Source organism: Sebastes fasciatus, chromosome 12, assembly GCF_043250625.1.
Source record: "Sebastes fasciatus isolate fSebFas1 chromosome 12, fSebFas1.pri, whole genome shotgun sequence".
Taxonomy (NCBI): domain Eukaryota; kingdom Metazoa; phylum Chordata; class Actinopteri; order Perciformes; family Sebastidae; genus Sebastes; species Sebastes fasciatus.
The window spans coordinates 35,868,726-35,884,878 of record NC_133806.1 but is presented as its reverse complement, the minus strand read 5'-3'; the positions used below and the strand labels follow the sequence as shown (position 1 = coordinate 35,884,878).

Genomic DNA, 16,153 nt, shown 5'->3' with positions numbered 1-16,153 from the left:
CTCCATGTCAGTCCTGAATGTCCATCCAGAATGTCACTCTAGAATGTCACTCCTCCATGTCCCTCCTCCATATCACTCCTCCATATCGATCTTCAATTTAACACCTCCATTTCGCAACTACATGTCACTCCTCTGTCTCCCATGTCACTCCTCCATGTCGATCCTCCATGTCACTCCTCCATGTCGCTCCACCTTTTTACTCCTTCATTTGGCTCCTCCTTGTCACTCCTCCATGTCACTGCTCCATATCGATCGTCCATGTCGATCGTCCATGTTGATCCTCCATGTTGCTACTTCATGTTACTCCTCCATGTCTTCCATGTCACTCCTCCGTTTCGCTCCTTCATGTCACTCCTCCATGTCACTCCTTCATGTCGCTCCTCAATGTCACTCCAGAATGTGACTCCTCCATGTCCCTCTTCCATGTCGCTCCTCCATGTCACTCCAGAATGCCCCTCCTCCATATCACTCCAGAATGTCCCTCCAAAATGTAACTCCTCCATGTCACTTCTCCATGTCACTCCTCCATGTCGTTCCACCTTGTTGCTCCTCCATGTCGATCCTCTATGTAGCTCCTCCATGTCACTACTCCATGTCGATCCTCCATTTCGATCCTCCATGTTGCTCCACCATGTATCTCCTCCATGTCTTCCATGTCACTCCCCCATGTACCTCCTCTATGTAGCTCCTCCATGTAGATACTTCATGTAACTCTTTTATGTTTCTCCTCCATGTCACTCCTTCATCTCGATCCTCCTTTTCGCTCCTCCATTTCACTCCTACATGTCACTCCAGAATGTCAAACCTCCATGTCCCTCCTCCATGTCACTCGTCCATGTCGATCCTCTATTTCTCTCCTCCATGTGGCTCCTCCATGTCAATCCTCTCTTTCTTCCACGTCACTCCTCTATGGAACTCCTTCATGTCAATATTACATGTCACTCCGCCATGTCACTCCGCCATGTCGTTCCTCCATGTCACTCCTACATGTTGATCCTCAATGTCACTCCTCCATGTCACACTTCCATGTCACTGCTCGATGTCGCTCCTCCATGTCGATCCTCCATGTCGCTCCTCCTTGTTACTCCTCCATGTCGTTCCTCCTTGTCACTCCTCCATGTCACTGCTACATGTCGATCCTCCATTTCTATTCTCCATGTTGCTCCACTATGTCACTCCTCCATGTCTTCCATGTCACTCCCCCATGTACCTCCTCGATGTAGCTCCTCCATGTAGATCCTTCATGTTACTCCTCTATGTCAATCCTCCATATCTCTCATTAATGTCACTCAAGAATGTTCCTCCAGAATGTCCCTCCAAAATGTCACTCCTCCATGTCACTCCTCCGTGTCGCTCCTTTTTGTCACTCCTCCATGTCACTGCTCAATGTCAATCCTCCATGTCACTTCTCCATGTCTTCCATGTCGACACATGTCGATCCTCCATGTCGCTCCTCCTTGCTCATCCATATCACTCCTCCAAGTCACTCCAGAATGTCAATCCAGATTTAACAATAGAATATCACTCTTCTATGTCGATCCTCCATGTCGATCTTCCATGTCTCTCCTCCATGTCACTCCTCCATCTCTACTATGTCACTCCTCCATGTCACTCTTCCATGTCGATCCACCTTGTTGCTCCTCCATGTCGATCCTCTATGGAGCTCGTCCATGTAGATCCTACATTTCACTCCTACATGTAGATCCTACATGTCACTCCAGAATTTTCCTCCAGAATTTAAATGTAGAATGTCACTCCTCCATGTCAGTCCTCCTTGTCAATACTCCATGTCGACTCCTCGTTGTTGATCCTCCATGTCAGTCCTCCATGTTGCTCCTCAATGTCGCTCCTCCTTGTCGATCCTCCATATCGTTCCTCCATGTCGATCCTTCATGTCACTCCTCCATTTAGATCCTACATGTTACTCCTCCATGTCGATCTTCCATGTAGATCCTTCATGTTACTCCTCCATGTCGATCTTACATGTAGCTCCTCCATGTCGCTCTTCCATGTCGCTCCACCATGTCACTCCTCCATGTCGATCGTCCATGTCACTCCTCAATGTCGATCCTTCATGTCTCTCCTATATGTCACTCCTCCATGTCCCTCCTCCTTGTTGATCCTACATTTTACTCCTCCATGTCGATCTTCTATGTCGCTCCTCCATGTCACTCCAGAATTTCGCTCCTCCATGTCACTCCAGAATGTCTCTCCACCATGTCACTCCAGAATGTACCTCCTCCTTGTTGCTCCTCCATGTCGCTCTTCCATTTTGCTCCTCCATGTCAGTCCTCCATGTTGCTCCTCAATGTCGCTCCTCCTTGTCGATCCTCCATATCGCTCCTCCGTTTCAATCTTCCATGTTGATCCTCCATGTTGCTCCTCCATGTCAATCCTCTATTTTGCTCCTCCATGTCGCTCCTCCATGTAACTCCTCCTTGTCTTCAATGTCACTCCTCCATGTAACTCCTCCATGTCAATCCTCCATGTCGCTCCTTCATGTCACACTTCCATGTCACTGCTCCATGTCAATCCTCCATTTCGATCCACCATGTCTCTCCTCCTTGTCACTCCACCTTGTCACTCCTCCATGTCACTGCTCCATGTCGATCTTCAATGTCGATCCTCCATGTTGCTCCTCCATGTTCCTCCTCCAATTCACTCTAGAATGTCGCTCCTCCATGTCACTCCAGAATGTCACTCCAGAATTTAACTCCAGAATGTCACTCCTCCATGTCCCTCCTCCATGTAAATCCTCTATTTCCATCCTCCAGTTCTCTCCTCCATATTACTACTCCATGTCGCTCTTCCATGTCGATCCTCCATTTAACTCCTACATGTCAATCCTCCATGTCTCTCCTACATGTCTCTCCTCCATGTCACTCCTCCTTGTTGATCCTTCATGTCAGTCCTCCATGTCGCTACTCCATGTCGCTCTTCCTTGTCGATCCACCATATCGCTCCTCCATGTAGATCCTTCATGTTATTCCTACATGTCGATCCTCCTTGTCACTCCTCCATGTAACTACTCCATTTCGATCCTCCATGTCACTCCTCCATGTCTTCCATGTCACTCGACCGTGTCGCTCATCCATGTCACTTCTCCATGTCGATCCTCTATGTCGCTCCTCCTTGCTCCTCCATATCATTCCTCCATGTCGTTCTTCCATGTCACTGCAGAATGTCGCTCCTCCATGTCACTCCAGAATTTAACTCCAGAATGTTACTCCTCCATGTCACTCCAGAATGTCACTCCAGAATGTCACTCCAGAATGTCACTTCTCCATGTTCCTCCTCCAAGTCACTCTAGAATGTCGCTCCTCCATGTCACTCCAGAATGTCACTCCAGAATTTAACTCCAGAATGTCACTCCTCCATGTCCCTCCTCCATGTCAATCCTCTATTTCCATCCTCCATGTCATTCCTCTATGTCCCTCCTCCATGTCTATCCTCTATGTAGATCCTCCATATAACTCCTCCTTGTCACTCCTCCATATCGATACCTCCATGTCACTCCAGAATGTCCCACCAGAAAGTCAATCCAGAATGTCACTCCTCCATAAACCTCCTCCAATTAACTCCACCATGTCTTCCATGTCACTCCCCTATGTACCTCCTCCATGTAGCTTCTCCATGTGGAGATCCTTCTTGTTACTCCTCTATGTCAATCTTTTATATCTCTCATCAATGTCACTCCAGAATGTCAGTCCAGAATGTCGCTCCTCCATGTCACTCCTACCTGTCTTCCATGTCACTCCTCCATGTCACTCCTCCATGTTGATCCACCATGTCACTCCTCCATGTCGTTCCTTCATGTCACTCCTACATGTCGATCCTTCATGTCGCTCCTCCATGTCACAATTCCATGTCACTGCTTCATGTCGCTCCAGAATGTCGCTCCCCCATGTCACTCCAGACTGTCGCTCATCCATGTCACTCCAGAATGTCACTCCAGAATTTAACTCCAGAATGTCACTCCAACATGTCCCTCCTCCATGTCAATCCTCTATTTCCATCCCCCATGTCACTCCTCCATATCGATCCTCTATTTTGCTCCTCCATGTCACTCCTCCATGTATCTCCTCCCTGTCTTCCACGTCACTCCTCCATGTAACTCCTCTATGTCGATCCTCCATGTCGCTCCTTCATGTCACACTTCCATGTCACTGCTCCATCTCAATCCTCCATTTCGATCCACCATGTTTCTCCTCCTTGTCACTCCACCTTGTCACTCCTCCATGTCACTGCTCCATATCGATCTTCCATGTCGATCCTCCATGCTGCTCCTCCATGTTCCTCCTCCAAGTCACTCTAGAATGTCGCTCCACCATGTCACTCCAGAATGTCACTCCAGAATTTAACTCCAGAATGTCACTCCTCCATGTCCCTCCTCCATGTCAATCCTCTATTTCCATCCTCCATGTCACTCCTCCATTTCACTCCAGAATGTCACTCAAGAATGTCCCTCCAGAATGTCACTCCAGAATGTCACTCCTCCAGGTCTCTCCTCCATATCACTACTCAATGTCGATCAACCATGTGACTCCTCCAGGTCTCTCCTCCATATCACTACTCCATGTCGCTCTTCCATGTCGCTCCTCCATGTCACTCCTCCATGTCACTCCTCCATATCACTACTCAATGTCGATCAACCATGTCACTCCTCCAGGTCTCTCCTCCATATCACTACTCCATGTCGCTCTTCCATGTCGCTCCGCCATGTCACTCCTCCATGTCACTCCTCCATTTCTCTCCTCCATTTCACTTCTCCATGACACTCCAGAATGTCACTCTTCCAAGTCACTGTTTATCCTCCATGTCGATCATCCATGTCACTCCTCCATATAAGTCCTTCATGTCAATCCTTCATGTCACTCCTCCATGTCACTCCGCCATGTCGCTCCCCCATGTCACTACTCCCTGTCTTCCATGTCACTCCTACATGTCACTCCCCCATTTTACTCCTCCATGTCGTTCCTCCATGTAGATCCTTCATGTTACTCCTACATGTCGCTCCTCCTTGTCACTCCTCAATGTAACTACTCAATGTCGATCCTCCATGTCGCTCCTCCTTGTCGATCCTTCATATCGCTCCTCGATGTAGATCCTTCATGTTACTCCTACATGTCGCTCCTCCTTGTCACTACTCCATGTAACTACTCCATTTCGATCCTCCATGTCACTCCTCCATGTCTTCCATGTCACTCAACCGTGTCGCTCCTCCATGTCACTTCTGCATGTCGATCCTCCATGTTAAACCTCCTTGCTCCCCCATATCACTCCTCCATGTCATTCTTCCATGTCACTGCACAATGTCTCTCCAGAATGTCACTCCAGAATGTCACTCCTCCATGTTCATCCTCCAAGTCACTCTAGAATGTCGCTCCTCCATGTCATTCTTCCATGTCACTGCACAATGTCTCTCCAGAATGTCATTCCAGAATGTCACTCCTCCATGTACCTCCTCCATGTCAATACTCTATTTCCATCCTCCATGTCATTCCTCCATGTCCCTACTCCATGTCTATCCTCTATGTAGATCCTCCATATATATCTCCCCCTTGTCACTCCACCATGTCGATACCTCCATTTCACTCCAGAATGTCCCTCCAGAAAGTCAATCCAGAATGTCACTCCTCCATAAACCTCCTCCATGTCACTCCTCCATGTCGATCCTCTATTTCACACCTGCATGTCGCCCCTCCATGTCACTCCTCCCTGTCTTCCATGTCACTCCTCCCTGTCTTCCATGTCACTCCTCCTTGTCACTCCTCCATGTAACTGCTCCATGTCGATCCTCCATGTCGATCCTCCATTTTGCACCTCCATTTCACTCCTCCATGTCTTCCATGTCACTCCCCTATGTACCTCCTCCATGTAGCTCCTCCGTGTAGATCCTTCTTGTTACTCCTCTATGTCAATACTCCATATCTCTCATCTATGTCACTCCTACATGTCAATCCTCCATGTCGCTCCTCCATGTCACACTTCTATGTCACTGCTCCATGTCGCTCCTCCATGTCGATCCTCCATGTCGCTCCTCCTTGTTACTCCTTCATGTTGCTCCTCCTTGTCACTCCTCCATGTCACTCCTCCATGTCAGTCCTATTTGTCGCACCGCGATGTCGCTCCTCCACGTAGCTCCTCCATGTCGCACCTCCATATCGCTCCTCCATGTCACTCCTCCATGTCGATCCTCCAAATCAATATTCCATGTTGATCCTCTATGTTGATCCTCCATTTCACTCCTACATGTCGCTCCTCCATGTCACTCCAGAATGTCACTCCAAAATTTAACTCCAGAATGATACTCCTCCATGTCCCTCCTCCATTCTATTCCAGAATGTCACTCCAGTATTTAACTCCAGAATGTCACTCCTCCATGTCCTTTCTCCATGTCGCTCCTCAATGTCGCTCCTCCATGTCGATCCTCCATGTCACTCCAGAATGTCGCTCCAACATGTCGCTCCTCCAATTCACTCCTCCATGTTGATCTTCCATATCGATACTCCATGTTGCTCCTCCATGTCACTCCTCTATGTCTTCCATGTCACTCCCCCATGTCACTCCTCTATGTCGATCCTCTATTTCGCTCCTCCATGTCACTCCTCCCTGTCATCCACATCACTCCTCCATTTTACAACTCCATGTTGATCCTCCATGTCACTCCTCCAAGTCACTGCTCCATGTCGATCATCCATTTCGATCCTCAATGTTGCTCCACCATGTCACTCCACCATGTCTTTCATGTCACTCCCCCATGTAACTACTCCATGTCACTCCTCCATGTAGATCCTTCATGTTAATCCTCTATGTCAATCCTCCATGTCGCTCCTCCATGTCACTCCTCCATGTCGCTCCTCATTTTCACTCCTCCATGTCACTACTCAATGTCCATCCTCAATGTCACTCCTGCATGTCTTCCATGTCACTCCTCCGTGTCGCTCCTCCATGTGACTATTCCATATTGATCCTTCATGTCGCTCGTCCCTGCTCCTCCATATCCCTCCTTCTTGTTGCTCCTCCATGTCACTCCAGAATTTAACTCCAGAATGTTATTTATCCTTGTCACTCCTCCCTGTCTTCCATGTCACTCCTCCATGTCACTCCTCCATGTCTTCCAAGTCACTCCCCCATGTACCTCCTCCATGTCACTCTAGAATGTCGCTCCTCCATGTCACTCCAGAATGTCTCTCCTCCATGTCCCTCCTCCATGTCAATCCTCTCTGTCCATCCTCCAAGTCACTCCTCCATGTCAGTCCAGAATTTCCCTCTAGAATATCACTCCAGAATGTCCCTCCAGAATGCCACTCCAGAATGTCATTCCTCCATGTCACTCCTCCATGTCGATGCTCTATTTCACACCTCCATGTCGCTCCTATGTGTCATTCCTCCCTGTCTTCCTTGTCACTCCTCCATGTCACTCCTCCATGTCGTTCCTCCATCTCACTCCTCTATGTCAATACTCCATTTCGATCCACCATGCTGCTCCTCCATTTTCCTCCTCCAAGTCATTCTAGAATGTCGCTTCTCCATGTCACTCCAGAATGTCACTCCAGAATGTCACTCCAGAATGTCCCTCCAGAATGTCACTCCTCCAGGTCTCTCCTCCATATAACTATTCAATGTCGATCCTCCATGTCACTCCTCCATGTCGCTGCTCCATGTCGATCCTCCATGTCGATCCTCCATGTCACTCCTCCATGTCTTCCATGTCGACACATGTCGATCCTCCATGTGGCTCCTCCTTGCTCCTCCATATCACTCCACCATGTCGCTACTCCATGTTACTCCAGAATGTCGCTCCTCCATGTCCCTCCAGAATATCACTCCAGATTTAACTCCAGAATGTCACTCCTCCATGTCACTGCTTGATGTTGCTCCTCCATGTCGATCCTCCATGTCGATCCTCCATGTCGCTCCTCCACATCGATCCTCCATTTCGATTCTCCATGTTGCTCCACCATGTCACTCCTTCATGTCGCTAGTCCATGTCACTCCTCAATGTCTTCCATGTCGACACATGTTGATCCTCCATGTCGCTCCTCCTTGCTCATCCATATCTTGCTCATCCATATCCTGGTCTGATTAGGAGAGACGGCATTCATCCTACTTTGTATGGGGCGGCTCTCTTATCCAGAAATCTGACCAAGATTGTTGGTGGAACAAATCCATGACAAACCAGGGGTCATTCCAGGACGCAGAGCTGTAGTCTTACACACTTCTCTGCGCTTCCATTGGAGCAGTTACCCACCCATAGCTTTACCCCAAACCTCACTGAGACTGTGTCTGCCCCACCTAAATTAATTAAATCAAAAGTAAACAGAAGAGGAGTTAAACATAATAATCTAATAAAATCTAACACTAGCACTGCAATAAAGCAACAAAACAGGAGAATTAAATGTGGACTCTTAAATATCAGATCTCTGTCATCTAAAGCTCTACTAGTAAATGATTTAATATCAGATAATCACATTGATCTATTTTGTCTTACCGAAACCTGGCTGTGTCAGGAAGAATATGTCAGCCTAAACGAATCCACTCCCCCGAGTCATATTAATACTCACATTCCTCGAGACACCGGCCGAGGAGGTGGAGTTGCAGCCATCTTCGACTCAAGCCTATTAATAAACCCTAAAACTAAACTAAATTATAACTCATTTGAAAGCCTTGTTCTTAGTCTTTCACACCCAACCTGGAAAGCACTACAGCCAATTTTATTTGTTATAGTGTACCGCGCTCCAGGCCCATATTCTGAATTTCTATCTGAATTCTCAGAGTTTCTATCAAGCTTAGTCCTGAAAACAGATAAAGTCATTATAGTAGGTGATTTTAATATTCATGTGGACGTTGATAATGATAGCCTCAGTACTGCGTTTATCTCTTTATTAGATTCAATTGGTTTCTCGCAGAACGTGCATAAACCCACTCACCGCTTTAACCACACCCTCGACCTTGTTATGTCATATGGCGTTGAAATTGAACATTTAATTGTTTTTCCACAGAACTCTCTTTTATCAGACCATTATTTAATCACTTTTGAATTCTTATTACTAGACTATACACCATCAGATAAAAGTGTGTACACTAGATGTCTATCCGATAGTGTTGTAGCTAAATTTAAGGAAGCGATTCCATCAGCATTAAATTCAATACCATGTCTCAATATAACAGATGACTCGTATGTTAATTTTAGCCCTACCCAAATTGATCATCTTGTAGATAGTGCTACAGACTCACTGCGAGTCACACTTGATTCTGTTGCCCCTCTAAAAAAGAAGTTAGTAAAACAAAGGAAGTCAGCTCCATGGTATAACCCTCAAACACGCAAATTAAAGCAAGCATCGAGGAAACTGGAAAGGATATGGCGTTCCACCAAACAGGAAGAATCTCATTTAGTCTGGCAAGATAGTCTTAAAACATATAGGAAGGCTCTCTGTGATGCCAGAGCAGCCCATTACTCATCATTAATAGAGAAAAATAAGAACAACCCTAGGTTTCTATTCAGCACTGTAGCCAGGCTGACAGAGAGCCACAGCTCTATTGAGCCATGTATTCCTACAACCCTCAGTAGTAGTGACTTCATGAGTTTCTTTAATGATAAAATCATAACTATTAGAGACAAAATTAATCACCTCCTACCGTCAACTGGTACCAATTTATCCTCAAACTTAGGAACCTTAGAAACAGCTGTACAACCTGATATATATTTAGACTGCTTTTCTCCTATCGATCTCCACAAATTAACCTCACCGATCTCCTCATCTAAATCATCTACCTGTCTCCTAGACCCCATCCCAACTAAACTGCTTAAAGAAGTTTTACCTCTAGTTAGCACCTCTTTACTGGATATGATCAATGTGTCTTTACTAACAGGCTATGTACCACAGTCCTTTAAAGTAGCTGTAATTAAACCTCTTTTTAAAAAGCCTACTCTTGATCCAGAGGTCCTAGCCAACTATAGACCTATATCTAACCTTCCCTTTACCTCCAAAATACTCGAAAAAGTAGTTGCCAGTCAGCTGTGTGACTTTCTACAGAACAATCATTTATTCGAAGATTATCAGTCAGGATTTAGAGTGCACCATAGCACAGAGACAGCACTAGTGAAAATTACAAATGACCTTCTAATGGCATCGGACAAAGGACTTGTCTCTGTACTTGTCTTGCTAGATCTCAGTGCTGCTTTCGACACCATTGACCATGACATCCTATTACAAAGACTGGAACATTTAATTGGCATTAAAGGAACTGCACTAAGTTGGTTTAAGTCCTATTTATCAGATCGATCTCAGTTTGTACATGTCAACGATGAGTCCTCCATGCACGCCAAAGTTAGTCACGGAGTTCCACAGGGTTCTGTACTTGGACCAATTCTATTTACCTTATATATGCTTCCCTTAGGAAATGTTATTAGAAAACACTCCATAAACTTTCATTGTTATGCAGATGATACCCAATTATATCTATCAATCAAGCCAGACGAAACAAACCAGTTAACTAAACTTAAAGCATGCCTTAAGGACATAAAAACCTGGATGACCTGCAATTTCCTGATGTTAAACTCAGACAAAACTGAAGTTATTGTACTAGGCCCTGAGCACCTCCGAAACAAATTATCTAATGATATAGTTACTTTAGATGGCATTGCCCTGGCCTCCGGCACCACCGTAAGGAACCTGGGAGTTGTCTTCGACCAGGATATGTCCTTTAACTCTCACATAAAACAAACCTCACGGACTGCCTTCTTTCATCTACGTAACATTGCGAAGATCAGGCACATCCTGTGTCAAAATGATGCAGAAAAATTAGTCCATGCATTTGTTACCTCTAGACTCGATTACTGCAATTCCTTATTATCAGGCTGCTCCAATAAGTCTCTAAAGACTCTCCAGTTGATCCAGAATTCTGCAGCACGTGTACTGACTAGAACTAGAAAAAGAGATCATATTACGCCTGTATTAGCTTCTCTGCACTGGCTGCCTGTAAAATCCAGAATAGATTTTAAAGTCGTCCTCCTCACCTACAAAGCGCTAAACGGTCAGGCCCCATCATATCTTAAAGAGCTCATAGTACCCTACTACCCCACTAGAGCACTGCGCTCACAGAATGCAGGGTTACTTGAGGTTCCTAGAGTCTCCAAAAGTAGAATGGGAGCAAGAGCCTTCAGCTATCAAGCTCCTCTTCTCTGGAACCTGCTCCCAGTTTCAGTCCGGGAGGCAGACACCGTTTCTACATTTAAGAGTAGGCTAAAGACTTTCCTCTTTGATAACGCTTATACTTAAGCTGCTATAGGCATAGACTGCCGGGGGACTTCCTATGACACACTGTCATAAGGAACTTCCTATGACACACTGAGCTCCCCTCTCCTTATGTATATACTCATGTCCCATGTCCATGTTGTTACTAACTTCATTCCTTCCCGGGAGTCCTTGTGCCTCCTTGTCTCGCAGCTAACCGTGGAGCGGGGTCACACCTGGAGCGAGGTTATACCTGGAGCATGGGTACACTTGGAGCAGGGTTTCACCTGGATCTTGGTGGTCTCTGGTATTGTGGCTGCATCTGCTGCCGCGTCGGTGCCTGCTTGACACCAACTGCTACCATCCCTAATTAACTACGTCTGTACGAGGGACTACCAATGCTAACGAGGGATTTCCAACACCTAGTGACAATGTGGCAGCCTGGAGAATAACACTTCTCAATCACTGCCAAAGACATCAAGAGCTCCCAGCAAGCATGCTGATGCTGCAGGAACCAACGCACGGGCATCGATCGCAGGGACGTCCCACACCAATACACATGGACGTACTGAGGAGAGATGCTGGACAGTGCTGGCTTTCCGATAGTTGTATTATCACTCTTTCCATCCACCACTATTGGTTTTGTGTTATCAGTCCTACTTGTATTAGCTATTACAGCTGCTAGACTGCTATTGTGGCTGCTTCTCTATCTCTCTCTCTCTATCTATCTCTCTCTCTCTCGCTCTCACTCTCTCTCTATCTATCTGTCCCCCCAGCCGGTCTCGACAGATGGCCGCCCGCCCTGCGCCCGGTTCTGCTCCAGGTTTCTTCCCAGTAATCGGGGAGTTTTTCCTGGCCACAGTGCGCTTGGTGGATCCTGTTGGGTCTCTAAACTATGGTGTACGGTCATAGACCTGCTCTATATATAAAGCGTCTTGAGATAACTTCTGTTGTGATTTGACGCTATACAAAAATAAATTGATTTGATTTGATTTGATTTGAACTGTAGGATGTCACTCCTCCATGTCAGTCCTCCTTGTCCATGTTGACTCTTCCATGTTTATCCTCCAGGTCAGTCCTCCATGTTGCTCCTCAATGTCGCTCCTCCTTGTCGATCCTCCATGTCTATCCTACATGTCACTCCTCCATTTAGATCCTACATGTTACTCCTCCATGTCGATCTTCCATATCGCTCCTCCATGTCACTCCAGAATGTTGCTCCTCCATGTCACTCCAGAATGTCGCTCCACCATGTTCATCCAGAATGAACCTCCTCGTTGTCAGTCTTCCATGTCGCTCCGCAATGTCGCTCCTCCATGTAGATCCTCCATGTCAATCCTCCATGTCGCTCCTCCATTTCACTCCTCCATGTCGCTCCTACTAGTCAGTCCTCCATGTAACTAGTCAATGTCAATCATACATGTCAGTCCTCCATGTCTTCCATGTCACTCCTCCTTGTCGCTCCTACATGTCACTCCTCAATGTCGATCCTCGTGTTGCTCCTCTGTGCTCCTCAATATCACTCATCCATGTCGCTCCTCCATGTCACTCCAAAATGTCACTACTCCATGTCTCTACTCAATGTATCTCCTCCATGTCGATCCTGCATGTCACTCCTCCATGTCGCTTCTCAAGGTCGCTCCTCGATGTTACTCCATGTCCCTCCTCTATGTCACTCCTCCATGTCGATCCTCTATTTCGCTCCTCCATGTCGCTCCTCCATGTCACTCCTCCCTTTCTTCCACGTCACACTTCCATGTCACTCCTCCATGTCACTCCATGTCGATCCTCCATGTCGATCCTCCATGTCTCTCCTCCATGTCACTCCTCTATGTCTACCATGCCACTCCTACATGTCTGTCCTCAATGTCAATCTTCCATGTCTCTCTTCCATGTCACTCCTCCGAGTCTACAATGTCACTCCTCCATGTCAATCCTCCATGTTGATCTTTCATGTCAGTCCTCCATGTCTCTTCTCAATGTCGCTCCTCCATGTCGATCCTCCGTACCACTCCTTCCTGTCTTCAATGTCACTGTCACTCCTCCATGTCAATCATCCATGTTACTCCTCCATGTCACTCCTCCATGTTGATCTTCCATGTCAGTCCTCCATGTTGCTCCTACATGTCTCTCCTTCCTGTCTTCAATGTCACTACTTACTGTCACTCCTCTATTTCGATCCTCCGAGTCATTCCTCCATGTCAATCCTCCATGTCACTCCTCTATTTAGATCCTGCAAGTTACTCCTCCATGTCCCTCCTCCATGTCACTCCAGAATGTCCCTCCAGATTGTCACTCCAGCATGTCACTCCTCCATGTCCCTCCTCCATGTCACTCCTCCATGTCGATCCTCCATGTCGATCCTCTATTTCGCTCCTCCGTGTCGCTCCCCCATGTCACTACTCCCTTTCTTCCATGTCACTCCTCTATGTAACTCCTCCATGTCAATACTACATGTCACTCCTCCATGTCACTCCTCCATGTCGCTCCTCCATGTCACTCCTCCATGTTGATCCTCTATGTCAATCCTCCATATCTCTCATCAATGTCATTCCAAAATGTCACTCCAGAATGTCGCTCCTCCATGTCCCTCCAGAATGTCCCTCCAGAATATCCCTCCAAAATGTAACTCCCCCATGTCACTCCTCCATGTCTTTCATGTCGACACATCTCGATCCTCCATGTCGCTCCTCCTTGCTCATACATATCACTCCACCATGTCACTCCTCCATGTCACTCCAAAATGTCACTCCAAAATGTCAACCCAGATTTAACTCCAGAATGTCACTCCTCCATGTCGATCCTCAATGTAGATCTTCCATGTCTCTCCTCCATGTTACTCCTCCATCTCTACCATGTCAATACTCCATGTCGATCATCCATGTCGCTCCTCCATGTCGCTCCTCCATTTCACTCCTCCATGTCGCTCCTACTAGTCAGTCCTCCATGTAACTAGTCAATGTCAATCATACATGTCAGTCCTCCATGTCTTCCATGTCACTCCTCCGTGTCGCTCCTACATGTCACTCCTCAATGTCGATCCTCGTGTTGCTCCTCTGTGCTCCTCAATATCACTCATCCATGTCGCTCCTCCATGTCACTCCAAAATGTCACTACTCCATGTCTCTACTCAATGTATCTCCTCCATGTCGATCCTGCATGTCACTCCTCCATGTCGCTTCTCAAGGTCGCTCCTCGATGTTACTCCATGTCCCTCCTCTATGTCACTCCTCCATGTCGATCCTCTATTTCGCTCCTCCATGTCGCTCCTCCATGTCACTCCTCCCTTTCTTCCACGTCACACTTCCATGTCACTCCTCCATTTCACTCCATGTCGATCCTCCATGTCGATCCTCCATGTCTCTCCTCCATGTCACTCCTCCATCTCTACCATGTCACTCCTCCATGTCACTCCCCCTTGTCAATACTCCATGTCGATCCTCCATGTCGCTCCTCCATGTCACTCCTCCATGTCACTGCTCCATGTCGATCCTCCATGTCGATCTTCGATGTTGCTCCTCCATTTCACTGCTCCATGTCTTCCATGTCACTCCCCTATGTACCTCCTCCATGTCTCTCCTCTGTGTTACTCCTCCATGTCACTCCCCCTTGTTGATCCTCCATGTCAGTCCTTCATGTTTCTCCTCGATGTCGCTCCTCCTTATTGATCCTCCATATCACTCCTCCATGTCGATCCTCCAGGTCACTCCTCCATTTAGATCCTACATGTTACTCCTCCATGTCGATCTTCAATGTCACTCCACCATGTCACTCCTCCATGTCACTCCTCCATGTCGCTCCAATTTGTCACTCCTCCATGTCACTGCTCAATGTCGATCCTCTATGAAACTCCTACATGTCTTCCATGTTGACACATGTCGATCCTCAATGTCAATCTTCCATGTCTATCCTCCTTGTCACTCCTCCATGTCGATCAACCTTGATGCTCCACCATGTCGGTCCTCTATGTCGCTCTTCCATGTCGATCCTCCATTTCACTCCTGAATGTAGATCCTACATATCACTCCAGAATTTCAATCCAGAATTTAAGGAGGTCTGACAACTCCTCCATGTCAGTCCTCCTTGTTGATTCTCCATGTCAGTCCTCCATATTGCTCCTCGATGTCGCTCCTCCTTGTCGATCCTCCATATCGCTCCTCCATGTCGATCCTCCAGGTCACTCCTCCATTTAGATCCTACATGTTACTCCTCCATGTCGATCTTCCATGTCGCTCCGCCATGTCACTCCAGAATGTCACAACTCAATGTCAAGCCTACATGTCACTCCTCCACGTCTTCCATGTCACTCCTCCGTGTCGCTCCTCCATGTCACTCCTACATCTCACTCCTTCATGTCGCTCCGCCATGTCCCTCCAGAATGTCAATCCTCCATGTCACTCATCAATGTCACTCCTCCTTGTCACTCCTCCATGTCACTACTCAATGTCGATCCTCCATGTCACTACTCTATGTCTTTAATGTCACTCCTCCTTGTCTCTCCTCCGTGTCACTACTCCATATCACTCCTCCATGTCGATCTTCCATGTCTCTCCTCCATGTCACTCCTCTGTCTTCCATGTCCCTCCCCCATCTCACTCCTCCATGTCGATCCTCAATGTCGATCTTCCATGTCTCTCCTCCATGTCACTCCTCCATCTCTACCATGTCACTCCTCCATGTCGATCCTCCATGTCGATCTTCCAGGTCACTCATCCGTCACTCCCCCTTGTTGATCCTCCATGTCAGTCCTCCATGTTGCTCCTCGATGTCGCTCCTCCTTGTTGATACTCCATATCGCTCCTCCATGTCGATCCTCCATGTCGATCTACCATGTCTCTCCTCCATGTCGATCCTCCATGTTGATCTTCCATGTCTCTCCTCCATGTCACTCCTCCGTCTCTACCATGTCACTC

The 16,153-nt window shown here is 47.2% G+C and overlaps 1 long non-coding RNA gene across 1 annotated transcript in view; it reads right to left on the bottom strand.

Moving 5' to 3' along the window:
- Positions 1-10,434: 10,434 nt before the first annotated feature.
- LOC141779815 (uncharacterized) overlaps positions 10,435-16,153 on the bottom strand; it is a 648,874-nt gene continuing 643,155 nt past the window's right edge. The window contains exon 3 of the long non-coding RNA XR_012596445.1: positions 10,435-10,604. This is a non-coding gene — a long non-coding RNA (uncharacterized LOC141779815). The remainder of the gene's footprint in view (positions 10,605-16,153) is intronic.